This window comes from Ambystoma mexicanum, chromosome 11 (genome assembly GCF_040938575.1).
Source record: "Ambystoma mexicanum isolate Mex_15411 chromosome 11, UKY_AmexF1_1, whole genome shotgun sequence".
In the NCBI taxonomy this organism is placed as follows: domain Eukaryota; kingdom Metazoa; phylum Chordata; class Amphibia; order Caudata; family Ambystomatidae; genus Ambystoma; species Ambystoma mexicanum.
In genome coordinates this window covers 185,569,280-185,588,681 of record NC_090934.1, presented here as the reverse complement: position 1 = coordinate 185,588,681, position 19,402 = coordinate 185,569,280, and the positions used below count along the sequence as shown (strand labels likewise).

Below are 19,402 nucleotides of genomic sequence, written 5' to 3'. Positions count from 1 at the left end.
TCCACTAGGAGCCGTTTTTCGCACCGTCTCCCTTCATCATGTGCCACTTCCTCCGTTAACCCCACCAGAGTCAGACTTTTCAATATTTGTCCTGCTTGTACCTGGTACCGCATCGCTTGCAGGAAAGAATTCTTCTATGTCTTCCCATTCTACAACAGGATTGGGTTTTTTAACTTCCTGTTGCAAATATTCTAGATCTCGTGCCCTCTGTCTGCACTTATGTTCTGCTTCCTCATCTATTTATTTTTGCTTCTTCGCTTCTTCTCTAGCCTTATCTACTTCCCTCATCCGTTCATTTCTACGTTCTTTTGCCCTTGTACTTTCCTCGTCTTCCCGCTTCTTTACTTTCCTTTCTTGCCCTCTCCTCTCTTCCTCTAACTTTAGCATGTTCTGCCTGTACTTTTCATAGGCTGCGTATTGTGTGTGACTGAGCGTTATTCCTTGCTCTTCGCGATATAGTTGTTCTCGCCTCAACCTATCCTTCTTTCTTACCCTCTCGTCTCTCATTTCCTTTTCTTTCTATTTTTCCTTTCTCTGCACCTCATCAGACCATTCCCTCGATCTTATGTCATCACTCCCTTTACCATCAAGTTTTAGCAATATCTGACCTGCCATCCACTCGTCCTTTGCGAATGCTAACTCGACCACTTCCTTTCTGCTTCTTTCCCTCTCTCTATTTCTCGAGAGATGCACTACTCTGTGCCTGGTCCTTTCCTTCATCGCTGCGTCTCTCCTTGTCCCTCGGGACTGCAGAGGCAAGATTGCTTTCCTGCTCCTTTTCTTTGATGTTGTCACTAATGTATGTAGGCGACTCATATGCCGGATAGCTGTACCCCGTGGTTGCCTTAAGTTCTCTTAGCGCTAAATACCCTCTGACTTACTCCCTTCAATTACTGGCTCAGGCGGGGCATTTGGCGCGGTAGGCATCTCGGCCCTCTCTGTACATACATTTAATATCCAATCTGCGGGTGGGTCTTCCACCTTTATTTCTTCAAACATTTTCCACTGTTCCAGCACAGCAAGACGTTTCTCTAGCTTCTTGCCTGTATATGTGGCATCTCGGGTGCCGCCCCGGTATCCTTTATGTGTTATTTCGGGTGCTCGAGTCATTAACCCCTTATAAGTCTTCTCTATTTCTAACTACTTTATTTTTTTCTGCCGCCCACCGTTACCTTTCCCTTACTGGCTCTAATACCTATGTGACATTTGCCAAAGTAACGAGTTTTATTGCTTCACACACCGATCGCATCGTTTCCTCTGTGGAACTTCGGGATCACCGCCCCTTCCTCTTCCTGCTTTTAAGGTTTTCGTCCGATCCACTGCCCGTGGGAATGAGAAGGATTATGCTTGGAAAGGCGGGTTCCTTCAGACCCACTGCAGATTTTTGAAATTTTACTCTATCATTGTCCACGGGGAGCTTCTCAGTCTACTCAGCCGGAATGGCGAAAGGACTTGTGATCTTACCGAAGGCCTAGAGTTACTTTGTGCCTTCGGTCTAAAGGTGTTTTATAACTATATCAATCTATAATCTATAATCGATGGCCGTAACCATCCTCTGCTACCAAGTGTTATCGAGGAGAGGAATTCGCTGACGGGCCATTGGTCAGTACTCACCCTCTAGAACTTGTAAGACAAGATAGCCGCACCATGTGAGGACAGGGGGTGCAGGATTCACTTACTCCGACACGACTCAATAACAAGGACTCAATAGTTTGGCAAAGGGAAGTCCGTTTAATGACAAGCACATCAAACAGGGAAACAAATGGGAATCAGCTGTAGTGCGATCACCAGTCTCGCTCCTCGAACTTCAGTTGAACAGCAATTCTTATAGGCAATATTCGTCATCATTGACGTCTAACTCTACAAAACTCGACATGCAATATAATTGGTTAGGAAAGGTAACTTAAGTATAGGTGCTATTTCTGTATATGATAATAGGGCATGTGGATTGGATAACTTATCGGGTGGGTGTCGACACCCTTCTCACTACATCACACGTGACTGACGTCACTACAAGTACGACGTCTCATTGGCTCTACTATCTATAGGACTCCAGATAACTTGGTGCATTGTGATTGGGCAGGTTACACCCATAGACATAAATCCCCATTTTAATTAGCAGCATGCAGAATAGACACCCACAGGCCTGCTGTACCAAGTTTCACCCTGCCTCCCTTCCATCAATCAGTATTTTAGGGCTATGTGTCAATTAGTAGGCTGGGTTTGGCCTCGGAACTGTTGCCTCATATCGGGAAAAGTTATGGCATCCTGGGTTCTGGATGACATCAGGCGATGGTACCTCTTCGCGCCTGGCTGGTCGCGTGTCTGTTCACCATGAATTTGCTTCAGTTTCCAGCTTTTATTGTATTTAATTCTGCTTCGGCCCTGCCACCTGCCTGGGCCTCTCTTATCTTGACCTTCATGGGTGAGCTGGTATGCTCTGAAGTTTGGTTCTTGCGAGCTGACGCTCTCCTCCCCTTCTCTGGGTGACCTCGATTTCCCAAGCGTGAGCAGATTTCTGTTGAGTTTCGATTCCGCTCTTCCTCTATTCTGGCTGAGTTGTGAAACTTGGCCTGCCAGGCCTCTGGCAGCCTGGGCCCATTTCTGCTTTACAAAATGGAGTAAAGATTACCCCTGCTAGCTGCACAGGGAGTATTAATTCTATTAAAGACTAGGAGGCGAGCATTATGCTTCAACTTCTTTAATTTACCACTCTTCAGCAGTTTCAACAAAACTCAAAACCATAACAAAACACTGAAAACTGTCTGAAACAGACATTTCTTCCTTTAAACTACAATCCCCATAGTCTCTGTAGTCCATCTCACTCCAAGCTCAGCTATGACCACATCCTGTCCCTGAGCTCCTCCTCTCTTTTACTCGCTCTGAAAGTCCATTTAGAACTCCACACAAAAGTCCTGCAACTGGCAATGACTTGAACCATTCCAAACGAATGTCGAACTTCCTCGACTCAGGCGACTACCTCTGCTAGTCTCATGCTTCAACTGTTCTTCTGCTCCTCTCCTATGAATAAACGAAAAGCAGAAAATCAGGGCGGTGTCCATGTATTACTGAAAACATCATACCATTATCCTCTACGATCACATTTTACACAATACATGATTTGGGTGGGAATTTAATGCTCGCCTCCTAGTCTTTAATAGAATTAATACTCCCTGCGCAGCTAGCAGGGGTAATCTTTATTCTATGACAAGACTGGAGGCGAGCATTATGCTTGTTCAAAGCTTCCCAACACCGTGACCGCTAAACTCTCGGTCGGCTTGAAATAAAATTCTTTAAAAGTTCGATCATTCGACCAGTCTGCCGCTAGCATAATATCTCTGAGGGATACCCCTGTCTTATAGGCTTTGGACGCCATCGCTCCCCTCACAGAGTGCGCTCCATATTTCTCTATATCTATTCCTGCCGTCTGCATCACTTCCTTAACTCATCTAGCTATAGTAGCTGTAGACACTCCTTTGAATGGCTTCCTGCGCGCAATCAACAATTGCTTCGTATTTGCTGCTCTGAACTCCTCTGTTCTGCTCTCGTATTCTTTTACGCAGCTCGCTACGCACCATTTAGGTCTAGCTTGGAAATATGGATAGTGAACTGAAGATGTCCCCGTCTTGGTTCGTCCCATGATTGTAAAAGTCACACCTTCCGGCCCAAATGACTTCCTATCAACCTCCAGGGCTCTTACATCTGACACTCGTTTACAAGAAACTAGACATAATAGCATTGCTAGTTTCCCTGATAACTGTTTCATAGATAGATATCTGTTCCCTGGCCAACTCTCCACTAGTTTAAGCACTGTCAGGACATCCCAGAACGTCTTGTATCGAGGTTCTGGAGGTGCTTTAAACCTGGTTCCTCTAATAAGCCGTACTACCGCTGGGTGTTCCCGTGCTGGCCCTCCCCCAATAGGTAGGTGCCCTGCGGATATGGCCGACCTGTACACTCCTATGGTACGAAACGCTTTACCACCTGAGCCAAGAAATTCAAAATCATCACTACAGGGGGCGAAATGGGATGAAGACCTCTCCCCTTGCACCAGCTCGTCCACTTGGCCCAAGCCGCGTCGTAGCTCCTTCTCGTGGACGGAGCCCAGGAATCTGCAATGAGCTGTGCAGCTTGCGCCGAAATGCCTGACAGGAGAGAAATCTCCTGATATTCTGCACCCGATGAGCGGGAGAGTCCCCCTCCCTCTCAGAGGGTGATACGACCCAGCTGGGTCCGTGAGCAGGTGCTCTCCTTCTGGAAGAAGTCTTGGGTAATCTACTACCAGTTCCATGAGAGTCGGGAACCATACTTGAGACTTCCAGCATGGTGCTACTAATAGTAACTCCGCCGTCTCCCTCCGACACTTCGCTAGAACTCTGCTCAGCATCAAGAATGGCGGGAACGCGTAGTGTGGGCCTTCGTTCCAGGCTTGAAGGAACGCATCTGTCCCCCGAGCTCCCGGATCCAGCCTCCAGCTGAAATACTCTGCTGTCTGGGCGTTCAACCGGGACGCGAATAGGTCTATGTGCACTGGGCCCCATCTCTCTATCATCCTCTGAAAGACTGCTGAATCCAGCCTCCAATCGCTGGAGTCCGTGAGGTACCGAGAGTTCCAGTCCGCTGTGACGTTCAACGTTCCGGGCAGGTATTCCGCCGTGACAGACGTCTCTGACTGCAGGCAGAAGTGCCAAAAGTCCTTCGCTAGTTCGGCCAACATCCTGGATTTGGTACCGCCCAGGTGATTTATGTAACGCACTGCCGATATGTTGTCCATCTTCAGGAGGACACAAGATCTCATCTTCTCCTTCATGAAAGCCCTTATCGCGAAGGACCCTGCCAGCAGGAGTTCTAGACAATTCATGTGCAAGCGAAGTTCCTCCTCGCTCCATTTCCCACCTGTCTGCAGGTTTCCGCACCTTGCGCCCCAGCCTAGCCGGCTGGCATCGGATTCTATGACTAGATCCGGTCTGTCACCGTAAATGGCACGCCCATTCCAGGCGTCCATATTCTGTAACTACCATTCCAGCTCTGTCTTGGATTCGTGATCCAATGGCACTGTCTGATGGTAGCGCAGGCCCTGCTGCAGATGTCTTATCTTTAATCGCTGTAGTGCTCGATAATGGAGTGGACCTGGAAAGATGGCCTGTATAGAAGCTGCAAGCAGCCCTACTATTCTTGCTACGGTCCGGAGAGATACAAGCTCCTTCTGCAGACATCCTCTGAGTTCCCTCTCGAAGTCGCAAATCTTCCAAGCTGGCAGCTCCAGAGTCGCTTTCCTGGTATCCAGAATGAACCCTAGAAAGTCTAACCTCTGCGCTGGTTCGGTATCCGATTTTTCCTTGTTCACTAGGAACCCACTTACTTGAAGGTCTCTCGATCCTCGGCGAGTAGTAGCAGATCGTCTAGATAAATGATCAGTCTTATACCCTTCTCTCTTATGGCCGCCGCTACTGGCTTCATTACTTTGGTAAAGGCCCATGGTGCCGAAGCTAGTCCGAAGGGCATAGTCTTGAACTGCCAGAGCTGTCTTTTCCAGCGAAAAGCTAGGAAAGTTCTGAACTCTTCTGCTATCGGAATTGTCAGGTACGCATCTTTCAGATCCAACCTGGTCAACCAATCTCTCTCTCGGAGCGTGTCTCGGAGCTGATGTATGCCCTCCATTTTGAAATGTTGGTACACAATCCACCCGTTCAACTCCTTCAGGTTTATGACTGGACCCACTTTCTCCTTTCGGTGCACCATAAACATGTTGCTTATGAAAGCTCTCTCGCACATTTCTCTATGGCGCCCTTCGTCATTAATTGGCGTAACTCCTGGTCTAGCAGGCTGTGCTCTGCGCGCTCTAGACGCTGCTGATGTGGCCTGCGCGCTTGCACTGGGGGCTGAACGAACTCTAGGCGTAATCCCCCTACTGCTTGTAAAACCCAAGCATCGCTGGAAAGCTCGCGCCAATTTCTCCAGAACATGCTTGTTCTCCCCCCTACAGGAGGGTAATATGCGGCTCTCACCTTGGGTGAACCCTTGTCCACAACCGGAGCCTCTTCCTCTGCGACCCCTCGGGAAGCGTCCTCTGGACGGGAAAAAGGAGTCCTGTTGTCTATTTTCCCAGTATTGGGCCCTGGGATTCTGGGGCCTTCTTCCTCCCTGATTACGACCAGTCGATCGACCCATGTGGCGACTGGCCCCTCCAAAAACACGATTGGGGAAAATCTTCCTGATAGAGGCTTGCGCCTTCTCCAGAGATGCGTAGGTGCCAACAGAGCGACCCATTTCCTTGCCAAAGGTCTTCCCGAAAAGGAGTCCTTGTGCTGCTTGGCCAGCCTCGTAGGAGGCCAAAGCACTCAGCTTCGAATCTATTTTCAAAAGGAGTCCTCTTCGGCGTTCAGATGCTATGGCGCAGTTGGCATTCCCCAACAGGCACACTGCTTTCTGCGCCCAGCCCGCTAGGGCGTCGGGGTCTACTTCCTCCCCTGTGTCCTTGGCCCTCTCGGCCAGGTCCATTATTTTAGCGAGGGGTCCTGCCAGGTCTAGAACCTTCTCCTGACAACTCCTCCACGACCTATCGATACCTTTCCGGGGATCTTTGGTCGTCTTTGAGACGAAGGTCAGCATTTTGGGGTCTAATTCTGGCGTTTCTGCCACTTTCCCCGGTAGATCTGGTCTCGGACACTCTGCTCGGAGCCTTTGGCGGACCTCTTTGTCCAGTGCTTTTCGCAGCCTCATGGTCATATATTGAGTCACTCTAGGCGAGGGCCACCAGTCCGAGGACCTCGGATTTCGAATGCTCTCTGGGTCAAACATGTACTCCTCCACCTCTTCGAGGTGCTTTTCTTTGCGGATTCTCTTCGCTCCGCTAGTTTTGATCTCTACCTCCTCCCCCTCCTCTTGCGAGGGGGTTAAACCTTCTTCCAGCTCATCTCCTGAGCCTGGGTCCTCTTCTCCATATTCTTCATCCCCTGGAGTGGGGGTCTTAAGGTCTGGCACAGTCTGACGCTGCAAATATGCTTCACGGAGCTTTGCAAAGGCATCGACGACCTCCGGGGCCTTCTCTTTTGCCACATCCAAAGGGCCCTGGGAGTCAAGAGGGGCTTTCCTCTTACAGGCCTTAGTACTCCCCAATGACCCTCCCTCTGAGGGTTCCGTGGGCGTGCCTCCCATCCGTCCGACACTGTCTAAGTGCTGATGCAAAATTGCTTCGAGGGACTCCAGCCTGTCCTGCAGGGGTTTCACCCCTTGCGTCACCGCATCTATGAGTGAATTCCCTAGAACCTGCTTGAAACTGGCAGCCAGATCTGAGGTCTGCTCCTCTTCGCTCCACACAAATTCTGACATTTTGCGTGGGTGCTGTGTGCCTGTGGTACCCGCGAGGGTGTCACTGCACGCCCTTTCACTCTAGGTGCTCTGGGTCTTTTTCTTGTGACCCTTCTATGATCAACAAAATATTTTTTTCTTTCTTTTTTTTTTTTAAACTATTATATCTTTGTGGCTGTGCTGGACGGAGGGTAGATAGTCAAGGTTCCTGTGGTGGCTTTCTTCTCCCAAACCCCTTGTCAGGGGGAACGTATCACGTGCTCTTACACGTCTTTCTGAGCCTCCTAGGGCTCTCGCACGATCATGCTGATAAACTGTGCACACGATCTGATGGCGCGTGCGTTCAGTATGCTTTTCAGTTGGCTCGCGCCCTCTGAACGGGCCGCTCCTTCTTTGTTTGAAAATATATCTAATTCACCGCCGGGCCCAGCTTCATACGATCGTGCTGTCCCGTGCCGCTGGTATTAATGCAACGACACGGGATCGGGCGCGTCTCAGCTCCGCCTCCACAAAGGAGGGGTGCGAGGCTTGTACGCGGCTGGCTCCTCCCTCCCAAGGGTCCGGCTCCAGCGCGGTCCTGTGACCCGCCTTCGCTCGCGCTGATACCCCCGATGTGCCGGGCATATGGCACGGGGCCTGCGAGTCGAGGCAAAGTTAGCCCGCACGGACGGACAAAACTCTCGAAAAACACTACGCACACCCGCGCTGTATCACCATCATAATAAACATATAAACGTGCAGACTAACGCGTCCTATCTCCTTATGTCCTCGATACATTCTCAACAGACATAGCTATTACAGCCTTACTCTCAAGTTACTAACTGAAACCATAACGTTTGTATTAAAATAGGGAGATAACCAAAATAGTACTTATCTGCTTGAAGAGCAGTAAAAGAAGAGGAGGAGCTCAGGGACAGGATGTGGTCATAGCTGAGCTTGGAGTGAGATGGACTACAGAGACTATGGGGATTGTAGTTTAAAGGAAGAAAAGTCTGTTTCAGACAGTTTTCAGTGTTTTGTTATGGTTTTGAGTTTTGTTGAAACTGCTGAAGAGTGGTAAATTAAAGAAAATGAAGCATAATGCTCGCCTCCAGTCTTGTAATAGAATTGCACTCGTATAACGTGCTTTTTGAGGTAGATATATAGTTGGCGCATGCTGCTTCTAATATTCTACTAAGCGCTGCAAGCAGTATCGTTTTCTTGGCTTCTTGCGTTCCAAGCCTATTTACACACGTTTGATAGGACGGTCGTTCTCATCATGTCTAGTAACACGTTTCCTTATTGTCAGTATCGTCTCCTTCCTGTGCTCATTACATCGAGTTGTATAACAGCTTGTTCTGACGTGTCATTTTCAATAGCTGACTTTGCTTACTCACGAGCTGGGTCATGGTAATTTCCACTAGCCCTCCATTAAGGCTCTTGGGGTTTCTTCGTGGACTGTATGTAGGTTCTCCTCTTGTCATATCATGGGCTGATATGGCTGTCTGTTAGGGTACCGTGCTGCCCAGGGTTGTCTGGTTATGGGCACTTCAACAGGTACAGATCTTCTAATGTGCACTGGGCAGAGTCCCAGTGCAACTCTCTGCTGTTTCATTTGCTTTTCATGCGTCACGTACCTTGGAGAGTACCTTCCAGGTACCTCGAAAGGAAGGGCAGGGGTGCAGGTCATGTCTGGGACCTCCTTTACACTACTCTTTCTCGTTCCAGTATTTACTTGTGAAGGATTCTGCCCTACCCAGCATCAATCCCCAACTCCAACCAAACCTTCAGCTGAAGCCCCTCACCCCTATTAGGAGGAAAAACCAACGCCATGTCTTCCTGAAAAATATCCAAATACGTGAAGCACCTGACCCCAGGCAGGGAGGTGGGTGGTATAAGTACTGGGAGGAGGAAGGGTAGACTAGGTGTAATGAAGGTTACGGGTAAGTAATCCAGGCCTTACCTTCACATCTATTGTCCTCGTTCCAATACTTACTCTTAAAGAATACCAAAAACTCTGAAGGTGAGGTGCCTTCCACAAAGGACACACTCCCTAGACAAATTGGACACTCAGTGAGTTTTAATTATCATAGTGTACTCAGCTGGAAACTGCCCGTAGTACCGAGCAGCCAAAACCCTGATGCGCATGTACCAGAAGGAGGAGTCTGTAGTGGCTTACAACGTAAAGGGAGAAGACCAAGTGGCTGCGTTACAGATTTCGACAATAGCCCTCCTGACCTCTACCCAGGAAGCTGCCATCCCCCAAGTGCATTGGCCCAATATACCAGATGGATAGCTCACCCCATTCATGCTCTAGGCCAGAAAGATTGTATCCCCGAGTTAGTAGCTAATCGTCATAGGGGAAGCTACCCCTCTCTGAGGCCCCAAAGGTAACAAACAGGCTTTTGGATGTTCTGAAGTCTGCCGTTCTAGTCAAATTATTTAGGTGAATCTGCCTCACATCCAGGAAAGCCAGTTCTGCTGCTTCTGGATCCAAAAGGTCCTCAGGCAGAGAGGGAATGACAATTTCCTGCACCATTTTTCAGAGGATATCACCTTCGGTCTAAAGGAGGGGGGTCACATCTCAAAACAATGACCGAAGGGGAAACCATCAAAAAAAGCATGGAGCGGAGCCCCCAGTACACCAAGCTGTCTGGAGGTGGCAATAGATGCCAGGAAGGTTGTCTTGAAGGACAGATACTTCAGATCCACCAAAGCAGTAGGTTCAAAGGAGGAGCCCTAAAGAGCCCTAAGGACAGATGGAAGATACCAGGCAGGAGTCATAGCTATCGCACTGGAGCAGGAAAGGCGAGCAGGCCACAAGTGGCTCTGTGTTCCCCACGCCTACCCCTGGCTCTGAAAAAGCTAAATGGTTGACCACTGTGCCCTCAGGAAGGAGTCAAAACCCTCCTGAAGGAACTGGGAAAAGCTTGCCATCCCTGCTTCCCACACAACTGCACATAGGAATCCCAATGCCTGGCATATGATTTCAGAGTATCCATCTTCTTAGAGGCCTGTAAGGATTATGAAAGTGTCTCACGGAAACCCTGGCACCTTAATCCTTCCCTTTCAAGAGGCAGGCCCTCTAATCCCAACTGTTTCTGAGCAGTAAGCCGTTTGGACCCTGAAATTGTGGAGGGGAATTGGGTGTCACTACAAGAACCGCCAAATGAATCAGGTGAGGAATCTGTCATGACTGTACCCAGAAACCCAATTTCTAGCCAGGACTCAACCTGCTGGGGTCCATTAATTAATCAGGGTTCCAAACTACGTTTCCATTCAGAGAAGAAAAGCAAATTTATACCATGTTCATGGGCGAGACTAGTGCACTATTATCACTCTAAGATGGGCACTCAGAAAATGAAACAATACCAAGATGGCCACTAACCTAGCCACAATAAGCAATTGCAGAAAGCAGTGCAGTTTCCCACGACTTAGGGCTATAAGAACTCCCTGAGAAACACTCAACATCAAGAAGTCCACGGGAATCATCTTTTTTGATGTCGTCAAAGCATTTGACTCAGTCTGGCACAAGGGACTGCTGCACAGATGATCAGCCTGGGAAGACGATTGCAAGCTACCTGGGAGACCGCACCTTCCATGTCGCCACGTGGTCTGAGATGTCCTCATCACATCCCATCCGAGTAGGCGTGCCACAGGGATTGAACCTTGGACCATTCCTGTTCAACATCTTCACCAACGACATCCCGACAGATCTCCACATGACTGGCCTGGCACTGTATGCGGACGATGTTGCAGTCATCTCCTAGTCATTCAGCGAAACGGAAGTTGCGAAGAACCGGCAAGCTTCATTGGATACCATCTCAACGTGGTACAGCGATTGGCGGATAGAACTCAACACCTGCAAGACAACTGCAACGCTGTTCACTAGAAAGAAGATCAAGGAGCACCTGCACATCAGCCTCAATGGGGAGACCAACAAGTGTGAGAGCAGCAGCCGCTACCTCGGTGTGATCCTGGACAGCAAACTCAACTGGGGAAGCCATATCGAGAATACTCAGCAGAAGGCTGGAAAGATGGCAGCGCTGTACCCACTCTTGAAGACCAAGTCCATGCCCCTTTGGACAAAGATCAACGTCTACAAGGCGATCATCAGACCTACCCTGACGTATGCCTCCCCAGCATGGATGACCTGCAATGAGCGACACCAGAAGAGTCTTCTGATAGTCCAGAACAAGGCCCTGCGGATATCGTCTGGTGCTCCAATCTTCTCAAGGATAGCGGACCTTCACAGAGAACTGGACATCGAGATGTTGGACGAACATCTAGCGAAGCTGAGTAAGAACTTCTGCCAAGGACTAGATCAGAACCCAAACCCTCTGATCAGAAGACTCACTGCCACCACTGCAAACCCTTTTGTCCCCTACCCACAGCCCCTCAAGGCAAAGACCTTGTAAAACCAGCCCTATTGTGACAAGTCCACAAAGACCAAGAAGAATCCTAACCCACAACTATATACTCAAACCGAGAAGATGGAGTAATGAGGCTCAAGCCTCGGTATCCAAAAGTCACCGCTGATGGATAAAATGTATCAGCAAGAAGACAGACAGCACTCGTGCTTTGAGTTGTCTTGCAAGCAAGAAACACTCGCCTGACGCTTACCGCGGTACAGCTTTGATGTTCACCTCTCTGTTTTCCTCAATCCAGCCGCTCCGGTAACCTGAAATAAAGATGACATCCGAAGTTAGCATTACGCTCCAGCATTCCGGTATACAGACAAAGCGACTGTCAAGAATCAAATCAATATTACGCGCACTCTGGGAACTTTACACACAGAGAAAAGCCGACAAGCACATGAAGGTAATGCGCTTGCAAGCAGGAACAAATAAGCATAAGCCAGCACACACCAGTGAATACAACACACGTGGCAGAGCTTATCTGCACTATTGCCCGTGAAGTAACACAGCAGCTAAGGATGCATTTAGAAATGGACTTGTTCTGTTTAACACTTACTTGAATTAGCAAGGCATCTTCTAGCCAATATTATGCTTCCTCCATGTGTTCCTTATCAACAGCAATCCTTATCCACAGCCAACCTACGGAATAAAGACTGTTAAGAGCCAATACTACTTGGAAATAGCACTGCACTGCACATTAGGAATGGACAGTATCAGTTCACAGCAGCTCATGCAACAGTGCAAACAAGCAGAAGAAGATAACAGCAGACCTGGGTCTTTATCCAGTGAAGTAACTGGAAAACTGCCTCTGTGCCCTTTCTGGCACATACAGCTGAATTCAGGGTGAGCCAATGGTGAGGGATATAATCTCTGACATAGCATCAGCAGGGGAAGGTACAGGAGTGTTCCGTTTGTTGTATAGTACCTAAAGTCTCCTCTGTCTTCCACAGAATACCACTGCATTGGTGACACTCTATAAGCAGCATTCCAGGGAGAAGTCATCCTATATAGCACCACCACAAAAAAACAACCCACCTCTTTTGGGGCAAAAGTGTGTGAGCGCCTTTAGAGTGCTGTTTGTGATTGTTCAAGGAGAGGTGTGGGTACAGTCATCTTGCCACCAGCTGAGTCATCGTCCTTTCCTGCAAGACACCAGGTAAGCGTTACAGAAACCAGGCCAATCTGGGCTAGAAGGGAGCCACCAACATTACTAATGTTTTGCCCTTCCTAATCTTCTGAAATACTCAAGACAAGAGCAATGGCATAAACTAAAGACGGAGGCCATGGAATTGCCAGGGCCTACGTCCCTAAAGCACATGGGACCCTGAACTGTGAACAAAGGAGGGAAGGAAGAGCATATGACACTGATACTGCCAACGTTGCCCATGTCTACAGAGTGATTGAACACTGGATGACCCACCCACTGCATGTGCCTCAATATCGGTAAGGTGGAACTTTTGATTTTTGGCTCATCCCAAGCCCGAGCTAAACTAGACTCTAGATATTCTAGTTTTAGCATCGAGGATGGCAGCATGTCCATACTTTGGCAAGTAAAATCCTTGGGCATCTACCTGGATTCCTCTCTCGGTGCAAAGGCACATGTCAACCAGATGACAAAAAACAAGAAAAATGTATCACCATAGCCCAAGCTATTATTTTGTCGAGGCTCGACTATTGTAATGCCCTCCTAATGGGTGCTAATAAAGGGTGTCTTGACAAGCTCCAGGTCCAGTAGCACGATGCTGTACACATTATAAAAGTGGTTTCTCTGAGAGACCACATCTCTACTCTTAGGAGGGCTATACATTCGCTACCGGTAACCGCTCAAATTCAAATTCAAGGCACTTACGTTGGTTCATAAGTGCCTCTAAGGTAAAGCCCTGACATATTTAAGGGACAGACTGGTCATTTATGACCCAAAGAGGACTTTATGTTCGAGCAACACTATGCTGCCCTAGATTTAGGTGGAACTCCCTGCCTTTGGAGTTGCGGCAGGAAGCTGATCTGCTCTCATTCCGCAAATCCGTGAAAACTTTGCTGTTCAGCTGAAGGGTGTTTTACTATAGGGCCTTCTGAGACATCTGCATTGTCCTGTCGTGGATGTTTGTACTGCTGTATTTCTGTGCACCCTGATGCCTGCAGGTTTCGGCGCGTTAGAAATAAATACATTTAAAAATAGAGGAGGACACAAACATGTCTTTCGTGGACCGCCACAACCTGCGGGTGATCACCTTGAATGCCCACTTGATCAGGCACCATTCTAAGGAGGATGAAAAGATCTGCTCCCAAGATCAGCCTGAGAGGTCAGTACCCCTTGGATGTGGACTGCCCTCACATCTAGGAGATTGGCCTCTGTTCAGAGAAGCAGCTTTCTTGCAATTTTGCTCTTTTGTCCCCTTCTTATAACACCTTTTCCCCATCCTACCCCGTAGGATACTTTAGCACTGTACCCCCAACCCCTTTTCGGACACAAGCACTTTCGCACACCATGAAAGATGACGGACAAATGCCAAAGCCATCTACCTGACATGTATCAAGGCCAGGGTCAGGAAAAGTCAGGCAATTGACAAGAATCACACATACCTGACGGCCCTTTCCCTTCCCCACATGGAGAAAAGGTGGCGCTCAAGAAAACAATACGAGCAAGGCAGTCCGCACAACAAGAGAGCTATCTCAGCACAGCAGTTCAAGAGGAGGAGAAAGACGGTGTAAATTTAGAGGGTGCCAAGGAGAGAAGTGACCTTGGCCTTCCCGACCAAGGCCTGTGAAACCTCTGCAGAAAGAATCATAAGACCGCGAACAATAGCCAGCGTGTGTTGCAGCAGATGTAAATGGTACACAGGGTCCTCCTCCGCTGATAACCAAGCCGGGGAGAGACACTTGGCCCCATGGTACCGGCCTTGACTCCAGAGACAAAAAAAGCCAAGTGTTTCATCACAGCCGGTGAGTCGAAGGGAGAGCCGATAAGAAACCGAACTGTGTTGAACGAAAGTAGCAAGCTGCTGATTATAGAAAGTACAAAGAACTGTGGATACGCAAGGGAAAAGCCAGCATGGAACAGTCAAGCACCATGTGGTTGCTTACTCAGAAAACTCTGGGTAATTACCCTGTTGTGGAACTACCGTAACCAGAAGGCCTTGGGAGAAAGGCGAGAAGGGGTTCAAAGTGGTCATACAGGGGTCTTGTAAAATCCTCTGGACAGTTGAAAACCTTTGACCGACAGATGATTATGAAGCTAAGGGAAGCAAATCCTGCATCGTAAAGTTGGCAAGAGTGAACCTGACCGAGGGAAGCCGATAAAAGGGGGCGAAGTCTGAGCTCCCGATTAACAGTGTGTTGACAAGAGTGAACCCGGCAGAGGGATGTACACAGTGAACTGTTTAAAAAGACATTAAGATTTGCGAATGTCACAGATGAAATCGTATTAAAAGACGTAGTGAACCCGATGGAGGGAAGCAGACATTTGAGAAGGGTCTGAGCCCGAAAGAGGAGGATCCAAGGAGGAAAAGACATCACCCAACGTTCAAGCAGAAAGGAACTTTTGTTTATTATTTTGTTGAAGACATCTGGTCCTCGGAGGCAAGAGACTTTTTGCAGAAAAGAGACTTAACCACTGAAGGACCTGATGAGCAGAGAGAGGGACTGTTAGCTTGTGCAGGGAAATCTTGAGTGTGTGCGTGCTCCAGAGTCCTCAACATATAAAAAAGAGACAGAGCTAAATGTACAGGTGCTGATCACAAAAGAATATGACCAGAAGAGGGGACCCGACACATCTAAAAAATTACCACACCATTTTTAATAATAAATCTGCAAGGTTAAAAAACATGATTAAATTCACCGGTCCACAATACAGAAATGACAAAACTTCACAGAAAAACATAGGATTACGTAATAGGCAATAAATGCTAGCTAAAACAAATTCAAGAAAAAACAGTGTACACCTTGGACAACCTGTTGTGTACTAGAATCCATTTGGATTAATATGCCATTTTATAAAATCTCTGTTTTCAATCCAGAGAGCTGTCTCAACATGTTTCTGTTCACAAACACAAATAACAAACATTCATCAGGAGAAAACAGTTTCAACGAAAAACCTAGTTCTTATAGATTCACGGACTTGATCTGAGTCAATTTCATAGCACTTGTAGGGTTAAAAAATATAAAAACAAAGGGCCAGCTGGTAAATAGCTACATTACTTTGTAGAGTTCTAACTTAGTGAACTTGAGGACCAAAAAAGGTGTTTTACCTTATGGTGTGCTCGTGGGGGCTCACAACTTCAATTGTTCAGTTGGAGTAGGAAGGTGAATCTGTCCTACAATGTATACAATACAAGAAAAGCAACTAAGTCAGCTTTTACCAAATAGCAATCTCAGTGCTCACAACACTAGAACTGAATAAGTAGACAACAACACAGAAAAAATGGTGACACCCATGAGTGTCAAGAAAAACACTAACCTGCCTGATAGAATGGACGGCAGGTCGTGAAAATGTAAGGTCTGGGAAGTTCTACCTTCTCCTGAGCTCAAAACGTGGGGAAGGGAGACCGAACTACCGCATCCTTACTTATTATTTGTGAACCCTTCTTTCTTGGCTGTGAATCTTATCACACACTCTTTGTTTGTATTTAGCATAAGGATTGGTAATAGGTTTTTCTTAGTATAAGCCCTTTTATTTGATTATTTGGCAAGACACCATTAGGACTGCCTAATTATTATGTGATTGTTGTAGCTTGCTCCCATCTAGGATTTAGGCTTATATTAGGCATTTTTCCAACCCGCATTTACAGTCTAATAAACACCCCTGAACTGTGATCAATTGTGTCTGTCTTTACTGTTGCCACCATGATTTCCTTACATCAAGCAGTGTGTTGTTACGCAGGACCATGGCGTCATGGGTGGAATCAGAAAAGAGGGTGCAGCAGTGTGTAATGGTGAGGTCTGCATCACAGGACAACTGTACATTCAGGGAATGGAACCACTGCATGGGGGGCCAACAAGGCCACATTGGTGCAGTCCAGGGCTACCGTAACATTGGGCATGTGAGCTGGCAGGTAAAATTCTGCCATTGTGGCATTTTTCTGTGCCACGGTGATGGGCAGGGAGAAGTGCTGGGGTGCATGCCGCAGGAGTGCATCCAGCACCTGCCCAAGCACAATTGAAAATGTGAGCTGTGACGGGCCATGAAGCATGCCCACAGTGTGCTGGTAGATGTCTTTGGCCAGGAAAGGCAGCACAGACTTGAGCTCGAGCCGTGGTTATAAGGCAGTTTGGATGATGATTCTGCTCTGGATGTCATGGTTGATCAGGGAGAGTAGCCTAGCAAAGGTTTCCCTGTTGAGCCTGTACAGATTATGACCTGACCATCTGCTAGTGCTCAGGGTGATGGCCTGACTCGGGGAATGGCAGCTCGCCTTGCATGGCGTTGCCTCTGCCTCTCTGCTATATGTGATCTTTGGTGCTGTTCCTGCCTCTGCATCTTAATGTACAGCAGGAGATGCTGCATTTACAGGTTAGCGACTCCTTTTAGGTGGCGGCAACTGGACTTTATTTTTGGCAGTAAATTCGCTGAACTTAATGCCGCTGGCGGAATTAGAGACGAGTTAATGGAAATCCCTAATTTGGCAGAGTGGTCAGAGTGGCAGTAATTCAGTTACCAGCACTTTTACCACTTACTGTCCAACCTGTAATGAGGCCCATAACAACAATTTGCAGTGCTCTATTTGTAATGTAATTACAAATCTCAATAGCACAGCATTCAGTTCTCCATTGTGATTCTCAGTCTGTGAAAAGTAGCACTGGGCGTTCATAAAAAGCAATCCAAGTCCACTGTGGGATAAAGTGCTGCCGTCATTTATCTGAATAAAGGAATTTATAACACTTCTAGCCAAGGGGCTTAATGAGGTGTTAAACACCAATGCGTTTTGCTGCAAAGATTGAACACAGGGATTCTTACTTTGATTTTTAAGGCCAACAAGTGTACCTTGCCCCCGCATACAATTATTTTTGAGATTTCCCTTCTACCTGGATCCTGCTAACCATTTATTCCGAGTCCCGATTTCACCATTTGATATTTTAATGCTATGGCAGCTAATACTTTGTATTTCATTTATGTAAACCAATTTTCCAGTACTGTATCTCCTATGTGTATGGACCGTATAACTTTGATCAATGCTCAAGCCGCCTCTTTCAAGAGAACTCTTAATGGTACCATTACTGATCCACCATTATCATTCTGGAGAGCGATTGTGGACACTTTGTTAGAACCAGCAGTGAGTTAAAAACACACCACAGTGAAGTCTGCATGGCATTAATAGGTATGTATTGCTGAGCTATACCTTCCAGCGTTTAATGTGAATAGTCTGCAGCGCTGTATACCACTCCTGGTCCACAGACCCAATGCTGTCAGCAAACGGGGGTACAAACTAAATGTCTCCTTATTTGCCTCCGTTTATTTTTATGGCTTGAAGTTTATTCTCTCACATTTAAATTTTTGCAAACACTTTTCAAAACAAATGTACAGACCATGGTAACATTTTTCAAGTGCTCCCAGTTTTCTGGCATTCTAAAAAATGAAGCAGAATCCACCACAAACGGTAAACCCTCACCTCTTGATAGTCGATCCATTGCACTGGCAAGGTTCCTATTTCTCCCTGGCAGAAACCATTTATTTTACTCATTTGTAGGTCCCTTTTCACCAAAATTGATATGTCTTACTGGTAGTAAATATGGAAGTCAGGCTGCTACTAAAACACCACAAATCTAGAAGTGTACATTAAAAAAACACAAAATGTTCAAAGGTTCATTCATGTCAAGTGCTACTTGCTGCCAGGGTGTGAATCCAAAAGGAAGAAGGCTGATTTCATTTGTTTAAGTCACATCCTCCATGGCAGGGTATGTTGTTCACCAAAACATGCTTCCCAGAAGAGATTTTACATTGAAATTATGAACATCTGTTTTTGTTTACTAACGCAATGCCTTACTGCTATTATTGTCTCTCCCATATAGATGTCGCGCCTTGGCATTTTAGTTTGTAAATAAAGTACAGTGTTTTACATATTGCACAGTGTTTGAGTATGAATATGGTTACTGGTGTGTTCCCCTTTGCATGCTTACAGCTTACACTATGTACTTGGAAATGCTTCAATATTTAATTTGAGCATTAATGTATTTCTTAATTCATGAGCACATACCAAATCATTTTTGAAATCTGTGTGACTTTTTTGATTGTCAAGGGTGTGTTTGGAAATATATCTTTATCCATTAGTATTTCATAATTGGAATAATGAAGCAAGAAGAGGTTGTTTATTTTTACTAACAGTGTAGGGTGCGAGGACCAGGGGTCACATCAAGATCCATAGATATTACAGGGAAATCTATGCGACATTGAGTGATGGTCCCAGCCCTGCGGAAGGTATTTACAGGTGAATCTGTCTTGCATTTACTTATCCATCAAGTGTGTCTCTCTCATGCTGCGCCAAGGGAGCGAGGGTCCCTAATAATGTGTGGCCCACTCACAGCCCTAGCTCACTCTATCTTCCTCTGATTCACATATATTTGATGGTCACTATCAAAACGACCCCTTCCCAGAATCAATTTGGCAATTGATCTATGAGATTTTATGGAAAAGATAAAATGGTGATAGATAAATGTTCTCAAGGTGTATTCCAACCGGGGTACTAATGAGTGGTCATTTC

At 47.0% G+C, this 19,402-nt stretch overlaps 1 protein-coding gene across 25 annotated transcripts in view; it reads left to right on the top strand.

The window, feature by feature from the left end:
* Nucleotides 1-19,402, top strand: part of LOC138503201 (mucin-2-like) — a 1,598,433-nt gene that overhangs the window by 851,132 nt on the left and 727,899 nt on the right. The gene's annotated exons all lie outside the window — the stretch shown is intronic.